This window comes from Festucalex cinctus, chromosome 8 (assembly GCF_051991245.1).
Source record: "Festucalex cinctus isolate MCC-2025b chromosome 8, RoL_Fcin_1.0, whole genome shotgun sequence".
NCBI lineage: Eukaryota > Metazoa > Chordata > Actinopteri > Syngnathiformes > Syngnathidae > Festucalex > Festucalex cinctus.
The window spans coordinates 8,648,151-8,665,171 of record NC_135418.1 but is presented as its reverse complement, the minus strand read 5'-3'; the positions used below and the strand labels follow the sequence as shown (position 1 = coordinate 8,665,171).

Sequence of the window (17,021 nt, the reverse complement as noted above, 5' to 3'; positions counted from 1 at the left end):
TCCGACCAAAGTCACCACGAGCCTTACCATTGGATGTCTTTTAATGGAGATGGTTCTTGTGACATGCATGGAACAGAATGACAGCCAATCAAGAAGCCAGTTGAAGCTCATACTGTTGCCGAAAATCAGAAATGGGGGCAATCACTGGTGTTGATGCTAATGTTAACACATAAAGCTGAAGTGCGAAGTTGTTGTGGCCGAGTGGTTAAGGCGATGGACTTGAAATCCATTGGGGTTTACCCACGTAGGTTCGAATCCTGCCGACAACGCAATCACTTTCTGAATTTTAGCTCTCTTTCTTCTTTTGGGTTCAGTTCCATCAGAAAAATGGTGATGTCATCAAAATATGACTGGTTCCTCAGCAAATCGGGTCTTCTCATCAAATTCCAGTCTGTATTCAAAGCCCACTGTTGAAGGTGTGTCTGCCGAGTTCATTTCTCGGAACTTACAAAAGCTGTTAAAGGTTTGAGACCATCTGTAGGCTGTATGAGATGCTGTTTCTTTCTGCACTTCTCTGACTGGTCTATTCAGTAAGCACTAGTGTTAATATTAAATGTGAGTTTTAGGGTTGTCGTGGCAGAGTGGTTAAGGCGATGGACTAGAAATCCATTGGGGTCTCCCCTCGTAGGTTCGAATCCTGCCGACAACGGCTGTGTTTTCTGTAATACAGCACTGTCTTGTCTAATTAGATAAAGTTTGAGATCATGGCTATTGTCAAGGTGTCACTGATGCTGTAAGTACCTCAGCAAATTTGGAATTTGGACCAAGTGCAGCCATGGAAACAAGGCACACTCTTGACAACTACTGTTCAAGGCATCAGGGTTGACTTGGCTTCTGGGATTTTATTTAGAGACCAGGCTGTTGAAATGAGACCAGCTGTTGGCCGTTGTTCAATAACGAGTTGTTTACAAAGGTAAACGGGTTCTTCAGTCAGCATGGCCAAGTGTTCTAATGAGCTATACAAAGTGAACTTCCTTCCACTGTGTATGAAGACTTTTGGTTTCCCAAAGAAGGTATGGGTTTGAGTAAAAGTCTTGTCAATATATTTTGAACATGAGTATGAACTCAGCAGTAGATACTTAAGTGACCAGACTATTGCATTTTAGTTTCACAAGAAATACAGATTGTTACAATTCAGCATAGCCGATTACTCTCGGGCACTTGACAAAGGATGACTCCTACAGCAAATTGGGCTTTCTGCCTCCAAATGAAAGCATGGATTCAAAATGCACTGCTGAAAGTTGCTTTGCTGGGACGAGACTGGTTTCGGTTTTGTTTCCCTTGATTTGAATTTTGCCATATGTCAGGATGGCCGAGTGGTCTAAGGCGCCGAACTCAGGAGATGCATCTTTCCTTAGTGATTTGGGCTTTCTGGTCTCTGAATGGAGGCGTGGGTTCAAATCCCACTCCTGACACCCTCTTTTCAATGTGATTTTTGATTCGGCTCTTGACACTTGTCTGAAAGACTTCACTGCAGGTTTTGCATTAATCATTGTATTATACGCTCATGATGTTGTAACCATCAAAATGTGCTGTTTAGTCTTAAAACCTGATTGTGTAAAACCGAGGAGACATTACAATAAGTGGATTTATTGTGATCCCGATGAGCCCCTTCCGACCAAAGTCACCACGAGCCTTACCATTGGATGTCTTTTAATGGAGATGGTTCTTGTGACATGCATGGAACAGAATGACAGCCAATCAAGAAGCCAGTTGAAGCTCATACGGTTGCCGAAAATCAGAAATGGGGGCAATCACTGGTGTTGATGCTAATGTTAACACATAAAGCTGAAGTGCGAAGTTGTTGTGGCCGAGTGGTTAAGGCGATGGACTTGAAATCCATTGGGGTTTACCCACGTAGGTTCGAATCCTGCCGACAACGCAATCACTTTCTGAATTTTAGCTCTCTTTCTTCTTTTGGGTTCAGTTCCATCAGAAAAATGGTGATGTCATCAAAATATGACTGGTTCCTCAGCAAATCGGGTCTTCTCATCAAATTCCAGTCTGTATTCAAAGCCCACTGTTGAAGGTGTGTCTGCCGAGTTCATTTCTCGGAACTTACAAAAGCTGTTAAAGGTTTGAGACCATCTGTAGGCTGTATGAGATGCTGTTTCTTTCTGCACTTCTCTGACTGGTCTATTCAGTAAGCACTAGTGTTAATATTAAATGTGAGTTTTTAAGGTTGTCGTGGCCGAGTGGTTAAGGCGATGGACTAGAAATCCATTGGGGTCTCCCCTCGTAGGTTCGAATCCTGCCGACAACGGCTGTGTTTTCTGTAATACAGCACTGTCTTGTCTAATTAGATAAAGTTTGTGATCATGGCTATTGTCAAGGTGTCACTGATGCTGTAAGTACCTCAGCAAATTTGGAATTTGGACCAAGTGCAGCCATGGAAACAAGGCACACTCTTGACAACTACTGTTCAAGGCATCAGGGTTGACTTGGCTTCTGGGATTTTATTTAGAGACCAGGCTGTTGAAATGAGACCAGCTGTTGGCCGTTGTTCAATAACGAGTTGTTTACAAAGGTAAACGGGTTCTTCAGTCAGCATGGCCAAGTGTTCTAATGAGCTATACAAAGTGAACTTCCTTCCACTGTGTATGAAGACTTTTGGTTTCCCAAAGAAGGTATGGGTTTGAGTAAAAGTCTTGTCAATATATTTTGAACATGAGTATGAACTCAGCAGTAGATACTTAAGTGACCAGACTATTGCATTTTAGTTTCACAAGAAATACAGATTGTTACAATTCAGCATAGCCGATTACTCTCGGGCACTTGACAAAGGATGACTCCTACAGCAAATTGGGCTTTCTGCCTCCAAATGAAAGCATGGATTCAAAATGCACTGCTGAAAGTTGCTTTGCTGGGACGAGACTGGTTTCGGTTTTGTTTCCCTTGATTTGAATTTTGCCATATGTCAGGATGGCCGAGTGGTCTAAGGCGCCGAACTCAGGAGATGCATCTTTCCTTCGTGATTTGGGCTTTCTGGTCTCTGAATGGAGGCGTGGGTTCAAATCCCACTCCTGACACCCTCTTTTCAATGTGATTTTTGATTCGGCTCTTGACACTTGTCTGAAAGACTTCACTGCAGGTTTTGCATTAATCATTGTATTATACGCTCATGATGTTGTAACCATCAAAATGTGCTGTTTAGTCTTAAAACCTGATTGTGTAAAACCGAGGAGACATTACAATAAGTGGATTTATTGTGATCCCGATGAGCCCCTTCCGACCAAAGTCACCACGAGCCTTACCATTGGATGTCTTTTAATGGAGATGGTTCTTGTGACATGCATGGAACAGAATGACAGCCAATCAAGAAGCCAGTTGAAGCTAATACTGTTGCCGAAAATCAGAAATGGGGGCAATCACTGGTGTTGATGCTAATGTTAACACATAAAGCTGAATCGTGAAGTTGTTGTGGCCGAGTGGTTAAGGCGATGGACTTGAAATCTATTGGGGTTTACCCACGTAGGTTCGAATCCTGCCGACAATGCAATCACTTTCTGAATTTTAGCTCTCTTTCTTCTTTTGGGTTCAGTTCCATCAGAAAAATGGTGATGTCATCAAAATGTGACTGGTTCCTCAGCAAATCGGGTCTTCTGATCAAATTCCAGTCTGGATTCAAAGCCCACTGTTGAAGGTGTGTCTGCCGAGTTCATTTCTCGGAACTTACAAAAGCTGTTAAAGGTTTGAGACCATCTGTAGGCTGTATGAGATGCTGTTTCTTTCTGCCCTTCTCTGACTGGTCTATTCAACAAGCACTAGTGTTAATATTAAATGTGAGTTTTTAAGGTTGTCGTGGCCGAGTGGTTAAGGCGATGGACTAGAAATCCATTGGGGTCTCCCCTCGTAGGTTCGAATCCTGCTGACAACGGCTGTGTTTTCTGTAATACAGCACTGTCTTGTCTAATTAGATAAAGTTTGTGATCATGGCTATTGTCAAGGTGTCACTGATGCTGTAAGTACCTCAGCAAATTTGGATTTTGGACCAAGTGCAGCCATGGAAACAAGGCACACTCTTGACAACTACTGTTCAAGGCATCAGGGTTGACTTGGCTTCTGGGATTTTATTTAGAGACCAGGCTGTTGAAATGAGACCAGCTGTTGGCCGTTGTTCAATAACGAGTTGTTTACAAAGGTAAACGGGTTCTTCAGTCAGCATGGCCAAGTGTTCTAATGAGCTATACAAAGTGAACTTCCTTCCACTGTGTATGAAGACTTTTGGTTTCCCAAAGAAGGTATGGGTTTGAGTAAAAGTCTTGTCAATATATTTTGAACATGAGTATGAACTCAGCAGTAGATACTTAAGTGACCAGACTATTGCATTTTAGTTTCACAAGAAATACAGATTGTTACAATTCAGCATAGCCGATTACTCTCGGGCACTTGACAAAGGATGACTCCTACAGCAAATTGGGCTTTCTGCCTCCAAATGAAAGCATGGATTCAAAATGCACTGCTGAAAGTTGCTTTGCTGGGATGAGACTGGTTTCGGTTTTGTTTCCCTTGATTTGAATTTTGCCATATGTCAGGATGGCCGAGTGGTCTAAGGCGCCGAACTCAGGAGATGCATCTTTCCTTAGTGATTTGGGCTTTCTGGTCTCTGAATGGAGGCGTGGGTTCAAATCCCACTCCTGACACCCTCTTTTCAATGTGATTTTTGATTCGACTCTTGACACTTGTCTGAAAGACTTCACTGCAGGTTTTGCATTAATCATTGTATTATACGCTCATGATGTTGTAACCATCAAAATGTGCTGTTTAGTCTTAAAACCTGATTGTGTAAAACCGAGGAGACATTACAATAAGTGGATTTATTGTGATCCCGATGAGCCCCTTCCGACCAAAGTCACCACGAGCCTTACCATTGGATGTCTTTTAATGGAGATGGTTCTTGTGACATGCATGGAACAGAATGACAGCCAATCAAGAAGCCAGTTGAAGCTCATACTGTTGCCGAAAATCAGAAATGGGGGCAATCACTGGTGTTGATGCTAATGTTAACACATAAAGCTGAATCGTGAAGTTGTTGTGGCCGAGTGGTTAAGGCGATGGACTTGAAATCCATTGGGGTTTACCCACGTAGGTTCGAATCCTGCCGACAACGCAATCACTTTCTGAATTTTAGCTCTCTTTCTTCTTTTGGGTTCAGTTCCATCAGAAAAATGGTGATGTCATCAAAATGTGACTGGTTCCTCAGCAAATCGGGTCTTCTGATCAAATTCCAGTCTGGATTCAAAGCCCACTGTTGAAGGTGTGTCTGCCGAGTTCATTTCTCGGAACTTACAAAAGCTGTTAAAGGTTTGAGACCATCTGTAGGCTGTATGAGATGCTGTTTCTTTCTGCCCTTCTCTGACTGGTCTATTCAGCAAGCACTAGTGTTAATATTAAATGTGAGTTTTTAAGGTTGTCGTGGCCGAGTGGTTAAGGCGATGGACTAGAAATCCATTGGGGTCTCCCCTCGTAGGTTCGAATCCTGCCGACAACGGCTGTGTTTTCTGTAATACAGCACTGTCTTGTCTAATTAGATAAAGTTTGTGATCATGGCTATTGTCAAGGTGTCACTGATGCTGTAAGTACCTCAGCAAATTTGGAATTTGGACCAAGTGCAGCCATGGGAACAAGGCACACTCTTGACAACTACTGTTGAAGGCATCAGGGTTGACTTGGCTTCTGGGATTTTATTTAGAGACCAGGCTGTTGAAATGAGACCAGCTGTTGGCCGTTGTTCAATAACGAGTTGTTTACAAAGGTAAACGGGTTCTTCAGTCAGCATGGCCAAGTGTTCTAATGAGCTATACAAAGTGAACTTCCTTCCACTGTGTATGAAGACTTTTGGTTTCCCAAAGAAGGTATGGGTTTGAGTAAAAGTCTTGTCAATATATTTTGAACATGAGTATGAACTCAGCAGTAGATACTTAAGTGACCAGACTATTGCATTTTAGTTTCACAAGAAATACAGATTGTTACAATTCAGCATAGCCGATTACTCTCGGGCACTTGACAAAGGATGACTCCTACAGCAAATTGGGCTTTCTGCCTCCAAATGAAAGCATGGATTCAAAATGCACTGCTGAAAGTTGCTTTGCTGGGACGAGACTGGTTTCGGTTTTGTTTCCGTTGATTCCAATATTGCCATATGTCAGGATGGCCGAGTGGTCTAAGGCGCCAGACTCAAGAGATGCATCTTTCCTTAGTGATTTGGGCTTTCTGGTCTCTGAATGGAGGCGAGGGTTCAAATCCCACTCCTGACACCCTCTTTTCAATGTGATTTTTGATTCGGCTCTTGACACTTGTCTGAAAGACTTCACTGCAGGTTTTGCATTAATCATTGTATTATACGCTCATGATGTTGTAACCATCAAAATGTGCTGTTTAGTCTTAAAACCTGATTGTGTAAAACCGAGGAGACATTACAATAAGTGGATTTATTGTGATCCCGATGAGCCCCTTCCGACCAAAGTCACCACGAGCCTTACCATTGGATGTCTTTTAATGGAGATGGTTCTTGTGACATGCATGGAACAGAATGACAGCCAATCAAGAAGCCAGTTGAAGCTCATAGTTGCCGAAAATCAGAAATGGGGGCAATCACTGGTGTTGATGCTAATGTTAACACATAAAGCTGAAGTGCGAAGTTGTTGTGGCCGAGTGTTTAAGGCGATGGACTTGAAATCCATTGGGGTTTACCCACGTAGGTTCGAATCCTGCCGACAACGCAATCACTTTCTGAATTTTAGCTCTCTTTCTTCTTTTGGGTTCAGTTCCATCAGAAAAATGGTGATGTCATCAAAATATGACTGGTTCCTCAGCAAATCGGGTCTTCTGATCAAATTCCAGTCTGGATTCAAAGCCCACTGTTGAAGGTGTGTCTGCCGAGTTCATTTCTCGGAACTTACAAAAGCTGTTAAAGGTTTGAGACCATCTGTAGGCTGTATGAGATGCTGTTTCTTTCTGCCCTTCTCTGACTGGTCTATTCAACAAGCACTAGTGTTAATATTAAATGTGAGTTTTTAAGGTTGTCGTGGCCGAGTGGTTAAGGCGATGGACTAGAAATCCATTGGGGTCTCCCCTCGTAGGTTCGAATCCTGCCGACAACGGCTGTGTTTTCTGTAATACAGCACTGTCTTGTCTAATTAGATAAAGTTTGTGATCATGGCTATTGTCAAGGTGTCACTGATGCTGTACGTACCTCAGCAAATTTGGAATTTCGGACCAAGTGCAGCCATGGGAACAAGGCACACTCTTGACAACTACTGTTGAAGGCATCAGGGTTGACTTGGCTTGTGGGATTTTATTTAGAGACCAGTCTGGTGAAATGAGACCAGCTGTTGGCCGTTGTTCAATAACGAGTTGTTTACAAAGGTAAACAGGTTCTGCAGAGTCAGCATGGCCAAGTGTTCTAATGAGCTATACAAAGTGCACTTCCTTCCACTGTGTATGAAGACTTTTGGTTTCCCAAAGAAGGTATGGGTTTGAGTAAAAGTCTTGTCAATATATTTTGAACATGAGTATGAACTCAGCAGTAGATACTTAAGTGACCAGACTATTGCATTTTAGTTTCACAAGAAATACAGATTGTTACAATTCAGCATAGCCGATTACTCTCGGGCACTTGACAAAGGATGACTCCTACAGCAAATTGGGCTTTCTGCCTCCAAATGAAAGCATGGATTCAAAATGCACTGCTGAAAGTTGCTTTGCTGGGACGAGACTGGTTTCGGTTTTGTTTCCCTTGATTCCAATATTGCCATATGTCAGGATGGCTGAGTGGTCTAAGGCGCCAGACTCAAGAGATGCATCTTTCCTTAGTGATTTGGGCTTTCTGGTCTCTGAATGGAGGCGTGGGTTCAAATCCCACTCCCGACACCCTCATTTCAATGTGATTTTTGATTCGGCTCTTGACACTTGTCTGAAAGACTTCACTGCAGGTTTTGCATTAATCATTGTATTATACGCTCATGATGTTGTAACCATCAAAATGTGCTGTTTAGTCTTAAAACCTGATTGTGTAAAACCGAGGAGACATTACAATAAGTGGATTTATTGTGATCCCGATGAGCCCCTTCCGACCAAAGTCACCACGAGCCTTACCATTGGATGTCTTTTAATGGAGATGGTTCTTGTGACATGCATGGAACAGAATGACAGCCAATCAAGAAGCCAGTTGAAGCTCATACTGTTGCCGAAAATCAGAAATGGGGGCAATCACTGGTGTTGATGCCAATGTTAACACATAAAGCTGAAGTGCGAAGTTGTTGTGGCCGAGTGGTTAAGGCGATGGACTTGAAATCCATTGGGGTTTACCCACGTAGGTTCGAATCCTGCCGACAACGCAATCACTTTCTGAATTTTAGCTCTCTTTCTTCTTTTGGGTTCAGTTCCATCAGAAAAATGGTGATGTCATCAAAATATGACTGGTTCCTCAGCAAATCGGGTCTTCTCATCAAATTCCAGTCTGTATTCAAAGCCCACTGTTGAAGGTGTGTCTGCCGAGTTCATTTCTCGGAACTTACAAAAGCTGTTAAAGGTTTGAGACCATCTGTAGGCTGTATGAGATGCTGTTTCTTTCTGCACTTCTCTGACTGGTCTATTCAGTAAGCACTAGTGTTAATATTAAATGTGAGTTTTTAAGGTTGTCGTGGCCGAGTGGTTAAGGCGATGGACTAGAAATCCATTGGGGTCTCCCCTCGTAGGTTCGAATCCTGCCGACAACGGCTGTGTTTTCTGTAATACAGCACTGTCTTGTCTAATTAGATAAAGTTTGTGATCATGGCTATTGTCAAGGTGTCACTGATGCTGTAAGTACCTCAGCAAATTTGGAATTTGGACCAAGTGCAGCCATGGAAACAAGGCACACTCTTGACAACTACTGTTCAAGGCATCAGGGTTGACTTGGCTTCTGGGATTTTATTTAGAGACCAGGCTGTTGAAATGAGACCAGCTGTTGGCCGTTGTTCAATAACGAGTTGTTTACAAAGGTAAACGGGTTCTTCAGTCAGCATGGCCAAGTGTTCTAATGAGCTATACAAAGTGAACTTCCTTCCACTGTGTATGAAGACTTTTGGTTTCCCAAAGAAGGTATGGGTTTGAGTAAAAGTCTTGTCAATATATTTTGAACATGAGTATGAACTCAGCAGTAGATACTTAAGTGACCAGACTATTGCATTTTAGTTTCACAAGAAATACAGATTGTTACAATTCAGCATAGCCGATTACTCTCGGGCACTTGACAAAGGATGACTCCTACAGCAAATTGGGCTTTCTGCCTCCAAATGAAAGCATGGATTCAAAATGCACTGCTGAAAGTTGCTTTGCTGGGACGAGACTGGTTTCGGTTTTGTTTCCCTTGATTTGAATATTGCCATATGTCAGGATGGCCGAGTGGTCTAAGGCGCCGAACTCAGGCGATGCATCTTTCCTTAGTGATTTGGGCTTTCTGGTCTCTGAATGGAGGCGTGGGTTCAAATCCCACTCCTGACACCCTCTTTTCAATGTGATTTTTGATTCGGCTCTTGACACTTGTCTGAAAGACTTCACTGCAGGTTTTGCATTAATCATTGTATTATACGCTCATGATGTTGTAACCATCAAAATGTGCTGTTTAGTCTTAAAACCTGATTGTGTAAAACCGAGGAGACATTACAATAAGTGGATTTATTGTGATCCCGATGAGCCCCTTCCGACCAAAGTCACCACGAGCCTTACCATTGGATGTCTTTTAATGGAGATGGTTCTTGTGACATGCATGGAACAGAATGACAGCCAATCAAGAAGCCAGTTGAAGCTCATACTGTTGCCGAAAATCAGAAATGGGGGCAATCACTGGTGTTGATGCTAATGTTAACACATAAAGCTGAATCGTGAAGTTGTTGTGGCCGAGTGGTTAAGGCGATGGACTTGAAATCTATTGGGGTTTACCCACGTAGGTTCGAATCCTGCCGACAATGCAATCACTTTCTGAATTTTAGCTCTCTTTCTTCTTTTGGGTTCAGTTCCATCAGAAAAATGGTGGTCATCAAAATGTTACTGGTTCCTCAGCAAATCGGGTCTTCTGATCAAATTCCAGTCTGGATTCAAAGCCCACTGTTGAAGGTGTGTCTGCCGAGTTCATTTCTCGGAACTTACAAAAGCTGTTAAAGGTTTGAGACCATCTGTAGGCTGTATGAGATGCTGTTTCTTTCTGCCCTTCTCTGACTGGTCTATTCAACAAGCACTAGTGTTAATATTAAATGTGAGTTTTTAAGGTTGTCGTGGCCGAGTGGTTAAGGCGATGGACTAGAAATCCATTGGGGTCTCCCCTCGTAGGTTCGAATCCTGCCGACAACGGCTGTGTTTTCTGTAATACAGCACTGTCTTGTCTAATTAGATAAAGTTTGTGATCATGGCTATTGTCAAGGTGTCACTGATGCTGTAAGTACCTCAGCAAATTTGGAATTTGGACCAAGTGCAGCCATGGGAACAAGGCACACTCTTGACAACTACTGTTGAAGGCATCAGGGTTGACTTGGCTTCTGGGATTTTATTTAGAGACCAGGCTGTTGAAATGAGACCAGCTGTTGGCCGTTGTTCAATAACGAGTTGTTTACAAAGGTAAACGGGTTCTTCAGTCAGCATGGCCAAGTGTTCTAATGAGCTATACAAAGTGAACTTCCTTCCACTGTGTATGAAGACTTTTGGTTTCCCAAAGAAGGTATGGGTTTGAGTAAAAGTCTTGTCAATATATTTTGAACATGAGTATGAACTCAGCAGTAGATACTTAAGTGACCAGACTATTGCATTTTAGTTTCACAAGAAATACAGATTGTTACAATTCAGCATAGCCGATAACTCTCGGGCACTTGACAAAGGATGACTCCTACAGCAAATTGGGCTTTCTGCCTCCAAATGAAAGCATGGATTCAAAATGCACTGCTGAAAGTTGCTTTGCTGGGACGAGACTGGTTTCGGTTTTGTTTCCCTTGATTCCAATATTGCCATATGTCAGGATGGCCGAGTGGTCTAAGGCGCCAGACTCAAGAGATGCATCTTTCCTTAGTGATTTGGGCTTTCTGGTCTCTGAATGGAGGCGTGGGTTCAAATCCCACTCCTGACACCCTCTTTTCAATGTGATTTTTGATTCGGCTCTTGACACGTGTCTGAAAGACTTCACTGCAGGTTTTGCATTAATCATTGTATTATACGCTCATGATGTTGTAACCATCAAAATGTGCTGTTTAGTCTTAAAACCTGATTGTGTAAAACCGAGGAGACATTACAATAAGTGGATTTATTGTGATCCCGATGAGCCCCTTCCGACCAAAGTCACCACGAGCCTTACCATTGGATGTCTTTTAATGGAGATGGTTCTTGTGACATGCATGGAACAGAATGACAGCCAATCAAGAAGCCAGTTGAAGCTCATACTGCTGCCGAAAATCAGAAATGGGGGCAATCACTGGTGTTGATGCTAATGTTAACACATAAAGCTGAAGCGTGAAGTTGTTGTGGCTGAGTGGTTAAGGCGATGGACTTGAAATCCATTGGGGTTTACCCACGTAGGTTCGAATCCTGCCGACAACGCAATCACTTTCTGAATTTTAGCTCTCTTTCTTCTTTTGGGTTCAGTTCCATCAGAAAAATTGTGATGTCATCAAAATATGACTGGTTCCTCAGAAAATCGGGTCTTCTGATCAAATTCCAGTCTGGATTCAAAGCCCACTGTTGAAGGTGTGTCTGCCGAGTTCATTTCTCGGAACTTACAAAAGCTGTTAAAGGTTTGAGACCATCTGTAGGCTGTATGAGATGCTGTTTCTTTCTGCCCTTCTCTGACTGGTCTATTCAACAAGCACTAGTGTTAATATTTAATGTGAGTTTTTAAGGTTGTCGTGGCCGAGTGGTTAAGGCGATGGACTAGAAATCCATTGGGGTCTCCCCTCGTAGGTTCGAATCCTGCCGACAACGGCTGTGTTTTCTGTAATACAGCACTGTCTTGTCTAATTAGATAAAGTTTGTGATCATGGCTATTGGCAAGGTGTCACTGATGCTGTAAGTACCTCAGCAAATTTGGAATTTCGGACCAAGTGCAGCCATGGGAACAAGGCACACTCTTGACAACTACTGTTGAAGGCATCAGGGTTGACTTGGCTTGTGGGATTTTATTTAGAGACCAGTCTGTTGAAATGAGACCAGCTGTTGGCCGTTGTTCAATAACGAGTTGTTTACAAAGGTAAACAGGTTCTTCAGAGTCAGCATGGCCAAGTGTTCTAATGAGCTATACAAAGTGCACTTCCTTCCACTGTGTATGAAGACTTTTGGTTTCCCAAAGAAGGTATGGGTTTGAGTAAAAGTCTTGTCAATATATTTTGAACATGAGTATGAACTCAGCAGTAGATACTTAAGTGACCAGACTATAGCATTTTAGTTTCACAAGAAATACAGATTGTTACAATTCAGCATAGCCGATTACTCTCGGGCACTTGACAAAGGATGACTCCTACAGCAAATTGGGCTTTCTGCCTCCAAATGAAAGCATGGATTCAAAATGCACTGCTGAAAGTTGCTTTGCTGGGACTAGACTGGTTTCGGTTTTGTTTCCCTTGATTCCAATATTGCCATATGTCAGGATGGCCGAGTGGTCTAAGGCGCCAGACTCAAGAGATGCATCTTTCCTTAGTGATTTGGGCTTTCTGGTCACTGAATGGAGGCGTGGGTTCAAATCCCACTCCTGACACCCTCTTTTCAATGTGATTTTTGATTCGGCTCTTGACACTTGTCTGAAAGACTTCACTGCAGGTTTTGCATTAATCATTGTATTATACGCTCATGATGTTGTAACCATCAAAATGTGCTGTTTAGTCTTAAAACCTGATTGTGTAAAACCGAGGAGACATTACAATAAGTGGATTTATTGTGATCCCGATGAGCCCCTTCCGACCAAAGTCAGCACGAGCCTTACCATTGGATGTCTTTTAATGGAGATGGTTCTTGTGACATGCATGGAACAGAATGACAGCCAATCAAGAAGCCAGTTGAAGCTCATACTGTTGCCGAAAATCAGAAATGGGGGCAATCACTGGTGTTGATGCTAATGTTAACACATAAAGCTGAAGCGTGAAGTTGTTGTGGCCGAGTGGTTAAGGCGATGGACTAGAAATCCATTGGGGTCTCCCCTCGTAGGTTAGAATCCTGCTGACAACGGCTGTGTTTTCTGTAATACAGCACTGTCTTGTCTAATTAGATAAAGTTTGTGATCATGGCTATTGTCAAGGTGTCACTGATGCTGTAAGTACCTCAGCAAATTTGGAATTTGGACCAAGTGCAGCCATGGAAACAAGGCACACTCTTGACAACTACTGTTTAAGGCATCAGGGTTGACTTGGCTTCTGGGATTTTATTTAGAGACCAGGCTGTTGAAATGAGACCAGCTGTTGGCCGTTGTTCAATAACGAGTTGTTTACAAAGGTAAACGGGTTCTTCAGTCAGCATGGCCAAGTGTTCTAATGAGCTATACAAAGTGAACTTCCTTCCACTGTGTATGAAGACTTTTGGTTTCCCAAAGAAGGTATGGGTTTGAGTAAAAGTCTTGTCAATATATTTTGAACATGAGTATGAACTCAGCAGTAGATACTTAAGTGACCAGACTATTGCATTTTAGTTTCACAAGAAATACAGATTGTTACAATTCAGCATAGCCGATTACTCTCGGGCACTTGACAAAGGATGACTCCTACAGCAAATTGGGCTTTCTGCCTCCAAATGAAAGCATGGATTCAAAATGCACTGCTGAAAGTTGCTTTGCTGGGATGAGACTGGTTTCGGTTTTGTTTCCCTTGATTTGAATTTTGCCATATGTCAGGATGGCCGAGTGGTCTAAGGCGCCGAACTCAGGAGATGCATCTTTCCTTAGTGATTTGGGCTTTCTGGTCTCTGAATTGAGGCATGGGTTCAAATTCCACTCCTGACACCCTCTTTTCAATGTGATTTTTGATTCGACTCTTGACACTTGTCTGAAAGACTTCACTGCAGGTTTTGCATTAATCATTGTATTATACGCTCATGATGTTGTAACCATCAAAATGTGCTGTTTAGTCTTAAAACCTGATTGTGTAAAACCGAGGAGACATTACAATAAGTGGATTTATTGTGATCCCGATGAGCCCCTTCCGACCAAAGTCACCACGAGCCTTACCATTGGATGTCTTTTAATGGAGATGGTTCTTGTGACATGCATGGAACAGAATGACAGCCAATCAAGAAGCCAGTTGAAGCTCATACTGTTGCCGAAAATCAGAAATGGGGGCAATCACTGGTGTTGATGCTAATGTTAACACATAAAGCTGAATCGTGAAGTTGTTGTGGCCGAGTGGTTAAGGCGATGGACTTGAAATCCATTGGGGTTTACCCACGTAGGTTCGAATCCTGCCGACAACGCAATCACTTTCTGAATTTTAGCTCTCTTTCTTCTTTTGGGTTCAGTTCCATCAGAAAAATGGTGATGTCATCAAAATATGACTGGTTCCTCAGAAAATCGGGTCTTCTGATCAAATTCCAGTCTGGATTCAAAGCCCACTGTTGAAGGTGTGTCTGCCGAGTTCATTTCTCGGAACTTACAAAAGCTGTTAAAGGTTTGAGACCATCTGTAGGCTGTATGAGATGCTGTTTCTTTCTGCCCTTCTCTGACTGGTCTATTCAACAAGCACTAGTGTTAATATTAAATGTGAGTTTTTAAGGTTGTCGTGGCCGAGTGGTTAAGGCGATGGACTAGAAATCCATTGGGGTCTCCCCTCGTAGGTTAGAATCCTGCTGACAACGGCTGTGTTTTCTGTAATACAGCACTGTCTTGTCTAATTAGATAAAGTTTGTGATCATGGCTATTGTCAAGGTGTCACTGATGCTGTAAGTACCTCAGCAAATTTGGAATTTGGACCAAGTGCAGCCATGGGAACAAGGCACACTCTTGACAACTACTGTTGAAGGCATCAGGGTTGACTTGGCTTCTGGGATTTTATTTAGAGACCAGTCTGTTGAAATGAGACCAGCTGTTGGCCGTTGTTCAATAACGAGTTGTTTACAAAGGTAAACAGGTTCTTCAGAGTCAGCATGGCCAAGTGTTCTAATGAGCTATACAAAGTGCACTTCCTTCCACTGTGTATGAAGACTTTTGGTTTCCCAAAGAAAGTATGGGTTTGAGTAAAAGTCTTGTCAATATATTTTGAACATGAGTATGAACTCAGCAGTAGATACTTAAGTGACCAGACTATTGCATTTTAGTTTCACAAGAAATACAGATTGTTACAATTCAGCATAGCCGATTACTCTCGGGCACTTGACAAAGGATGACTCCTACAGCAAATTGGGCTTTCTGCCTCCAAATGAAAGCATGGATTCAAAATGCACTGCTGAAAGTTGCTTTGCTGGGACGAGACTGGTTTCGGTTTTGTTTCCCTTGATTCCAATATTGCCATATGTCAGGATGGCCGAGTGGTCTAAGGCGCCAGACTCAAGAGATGCATCTTTCCTTAGTGATTTGGGCTTTCTGGTCTCTGAATGGAGGCGTGGGTTCAAATCCCACTCCTGACATCCTCTTTTCAATGTGATTTTTGATTCGGCTCTTGACACTTGTCTGAAAGACTTCACTGCAGGTTTTGCATTAATCATTGTATTATACGCTCATGATGTTGTAACCATCAAAATGTGCTGTTTAGTCTTAAAACCTGATTGTGTAAAACCGAGGAGACATTACAATAAGTGGATTTATTGTGATCCCGATGAGCCCCTTCCGACCAAAGTCACCACGAGCCTTACCATTGGATGTCTTTTAATGGAGATGGTTCTTGTGACATGCATGGAACAGAATGACAGCCAATCAAGAAGCCAGTTGAAGCTCATACTGTTGCCGAAAATCAGAAATGGGGGCAATCACTGGTGTTGATGCTAATGTTAACACATAAAGCTGAAGCGTGAAGTTGTTGTGGCCGAGTGGTTAAGGCGATGGACTTGAAATCCATTGGGGTTTACCCACGTAGGTTCGAATCCTGCCGACAACGCAATCACTTTCTGAATTTTAGCTCTCTTTCTTCTTTTGGGTTCAGTTCCATCAGAAAAATGGTGATGTCATCAAAATATGACTGGTTCCTCAGAAAATCGGGTCTTCTGATCAAATTCCAGTCTGGATTCAAAGCCCACTGTTGAAGGTGTGTCTGCCGAGTTCATTTCTCGGAACTTACAAAAGCTGTTAAAGGTTTGAGACCATCTGTAGGCTGTATGAGATGCTGTTTCTTTCTGCCCTTCTCTGACTGGTCTATTCAACAAGCACTAGTGTTAATATTAAATGTGAGTTTTTAAGGTTGTCGTGGCCGAGTGGTTAAGGCGATGGAGTAGAAATCCATTGGGGTCTCCCCTCGTAGGTTAGAATCCTGCCGACAACGGCTGTGTTTTCTGTAATACAGCACTGTCTTGTCTAATTAGATAAAGTTTGTGATCATGGCTATTGGCAAGGTGTCACTGATGCTGTAAGTACCTCAGCAAATTTGGAATTTCGGACCAAGTGCAGCCATGGGAACAAGGCACACTCTTGACAACTACTGTTGAAGGCATCAGGGTTGACTTGGCTTGTGGGATTTTATTTAGAGACCAGTCTGTTGAAATGAGACCAGCTGTTGGCCGTTGTTCAATAACGAGTTGTTTACAAAGGTAAACAGGTTCTTCAGAGTCAGCATGGCCAAGTGTTCTAATGAGCTATACAAAGTGCACTTCCTTCCACTGTGTATGAAGACTTTTGGTTTCCCAAAGAAGGTATGGGTTTGAGTAAAAGTCTTGTCAATATATTTTGAACATGGGTATGAACTCAGCAGTAGATACTTAAGTGACCAGACTATTGCATTTTAGTTTCACAAGAAATACAGATTGTTACAATTCAGCATAGCCGATTACTCTCGGGCACTTGACAAAGGATGACTCCTACAGCAAATTGGGCTTTCTGCCTCCAAATGAAAGCATGGATTCAAAATGCACTGCTGAAAGTTGCTTTGCTGGGA

At 42.6% G+C, this 17,021-nt stretch overlaps 1 protein-coding gene and 30 non-coding genes across 31 annotated transcripts in view; all 31 read left to right on the top strand.

Annotated features, from left to right (window-relative positions):
• LOC144024231 (uncharacterized) overlaps window positions 1-17,021 on the top strand; it is a 107,860-nt gene that overhangs the window by 63,633 nt on the left and 27,206 nt on the right. The window lies entirely within an intron of this gene.
• trnas-uga (transfer RNA serine (anticodon UGA)) lies at window positions 188-269 on the top strand. Its single transcript has one exon. It is a non-coding gene; the product is annotated as a tRNA-Ser (tRNA).
• trnas-aga (transfer RNA serine (anticodon AGA)) lies at window positions 568-649 on the top strand. The gene has a single exon. It is a non-coding gene; the product is annotated as a tRNA-Ser (tRNA).
• On the top strand, window positions 1,303-1,415 carry trnal-cag (transfer RNA leucine (anticodon CAG)). The gene is made up of 2 exons: window positions 1,303-1,340; window positions 1,370-1,415. It is a non-coding gene; the product is annotated as a tRNA-Leu (tRNA).
• On the top strand, window positions 1,801-1,882 carry trnas-uga (transfer RNA serine (anticodon UGA)). Its single transcript has one exon. It is a non-coding gene; the product is annotated as a tRNA-Ser (tRNA).
• Window positions 2,182-2,263, top strand: trnas-aga (transfer RNA serine (anticodon AGA)). The gene has a single exon. It is a non-coding gene; the product is annotated as a tRNA-Ser (tRNA).
• trnal-cag (transfer RNA leucine (anticodon CAG)) lies at window positions 2,917-3,029 on the top strand. The gene is made up of 2 exons: window positions 2,917-2,954; window positions 2,984-3,029. It is a non-coding gene; the product is annotated as a tRNA-Leu (tRNA).
• On the top strand, window positions 3,415-3,496 carry trnas-uga (transfer RNA serine (anticodon UGA)). Its single transcript has one exon. It is a non-coding gene; the product is annotated as a tRNA-Ser (tRNA).
• On the top strand, window positions 3,796-3,877 carry trnas-aga (transfer RNA serine (anticodon AGA)). The gene has a single exon. It is a non-coding gene; the product is annotated as a tRNA-Ser (tRNA).
• Window positions 4,531-4,643, top strand: trnal-cag (transfer RNA leucine (anticodon CAG)). Its single transcript has 2 exons — window positions 4,531-4,568; window positions 4,598-4,643. It is a non-coding gene; the product is annotated as a tRNA-Leu (tRNA).
• On the top strand, window positions 5,029-5,110 carry trnas-uga (transfer RNA serine (anticodon UGA)). The gene has a single exon. It is a non-coding gene; the product is annotated as a tRNA-Ser (tRNA).
• Window positions 5,410-5,491, top strand: trnas-aga (transfer RNA serine (anticodon AGA)). The gene has a single exon. It is a non-coding gene; the product is annotated as a tRNA-Ser (tRNA).
• On the top strand, window positions 6,145-6,257 carry trnal-caa (transfer RNA leucine (anticodon CAA)). The gene is made up of 2 exons: window positions 6,145-6,182; window positions 6,212-6,257. It is a non-coding gene; the product is annotated as a tRNA-Leu (tRNA).
• Window positions 6,641-6,722, top strand: trnas-uga (transfer RNA serine (anticodon UGA)). Its single transcript has one exon. It is a non-coding gene; the product is annotated as a tRNA-Ser (tRNA).
• On the top strand, window positions 7,022-7,103 carry trnas-aga (transfer RNA serine (anticodon AGA)). The gene has a single exon. It is a non-coding gene; the product is annotated as a tRNA-Ser (tRNA).
• trnal-caa (transfer RNA leucine (anticodon CAA)) lies at window positions 7,760-7,872 on the top strand. The gene is made up of 2 exons: window positions 7,760-7,797; window positions 7,827-7,872. It is a non-coding gene; the product is annotated as a tRNA-Leu (tRNA).
• Window positions 8,258-8,339, top strand: trnas-uga (transfer RNA serine (anticodon UGA)). The gene has a single exon. It is a non-coding gene; the product is annotated as a tRNA-Ser (tRNA).
• trnas-aga (transfer RNA serine (anticodon AGA)) lies at window positions 8,639-8,720 on the top strand. The gene has a single exon. It is a non-coding gene; the product is annotated as a tRNA-Ser (tRNA).
• trnal-cag (transfer RNA leucine (anticodon CAG)) lies at window positions 9,374-9,486 on the top strand. The gene is made up of 2 exons: window positions 9,374-9,411; window positions 9,441-9,486. It is a non-coding gene; the product is annotated as a tRNA-Leu (tRNA).
• Window positions 9,872-9,953, top strand: trnas-uga (transfer RNA serine (anticodon UGA)). Its single transcript has one exon. It is a non-coding gene; the product is annotated as a tRNA-Ser (tRNA).
• On the top strand, window positions 10,251-10,332 carry trnas-aga (transfer RNA serine (anticodon AGA)). Its single transcript has one exon. It is a non-coding gene; the product is annotated as a tRNA-Ser (tRNA).
• On the top strand, window positions 10,986-11,098 carry trnal-caa (transfer RNA leucine (anticodon CAA)). The gene is made up of 2 exons: window positions 10,986-11,023; window positions 11,053-11,098. It is a non-coding gene; the product is annotated as a tRNA-Leu (tRNA).
• trnas-uga (transfer RNA serine (anticodon UGA)) lies at window positions 11,484-11,565 on the top strand. The gene has a single exon. It is a non-coding gene; the product is annotated as a tRNA-Ser (tRNA).
• On the top strand, window positions 11,865-11,946 carry trnas-aga (transfer RNA serine (anticodon AGA)). The gene has a single exon. It is a non-coding gene; the product is annotated as a tRNA-Ser (tRNA).
• Window positions 12,603-12,715, top strand: trnal-caa (transfer RNA leucine (anticodon CAA)). The gene is made up of 2 exons: window positions 12,603-12,640; window positions 12,670-12,715. It is a non-coding gene; the product is annotated as a tRNA-Leu (tRNA).
• trnas-aga (transfer RNA serine (anticodon AGA)) lies at window positions 13,101-13,182 on the top strand. The gene has a single exon. It is a non-coding gene; the product is annotated as a tRNA-Ser (tRNA).
• On the top strand, window positions 14,334-14,415 carry trnas-uga (transfer RNA serine (anticodon UGA)). The gene has a single exon. It is a non-coding gene; the product is annotated as a tRNA-Ser (tRNA).
• Window positions 14,715-14,796, top strand: trnas-aga (transfer RNA serine (anticodon AGA)). Its single transcript has one exon. It is a non-coding gene; the product is annotated as a tRNA-Ser (tRNA).
• Window positions 15,452-15,564, top strand: trnal-caa (transfer RNA leucine (anticodon CAA)). The gene is made up of 2 exons: window positions 15,452-15,489; window positions 15,519-15,564. It is a non-coding gene; the product is annotated as a tRNA-Leu (tRNA).
• Window positions 15,950-16,031, top strand: trnas-uga (transfer RNA serine (anticodon UGA)). The gene has a single exon. It is a non-coding gene; the product is annotated as a tRNA-Ser (tRNA).
• On the top strand, window positions 16,331-16,412 carry trnas-aga (transfer RNA serine (anticodon AGA)). The gene has a single exon. It is a non-coding gene; the product is annotated as a tRNA-Ser (tRNA).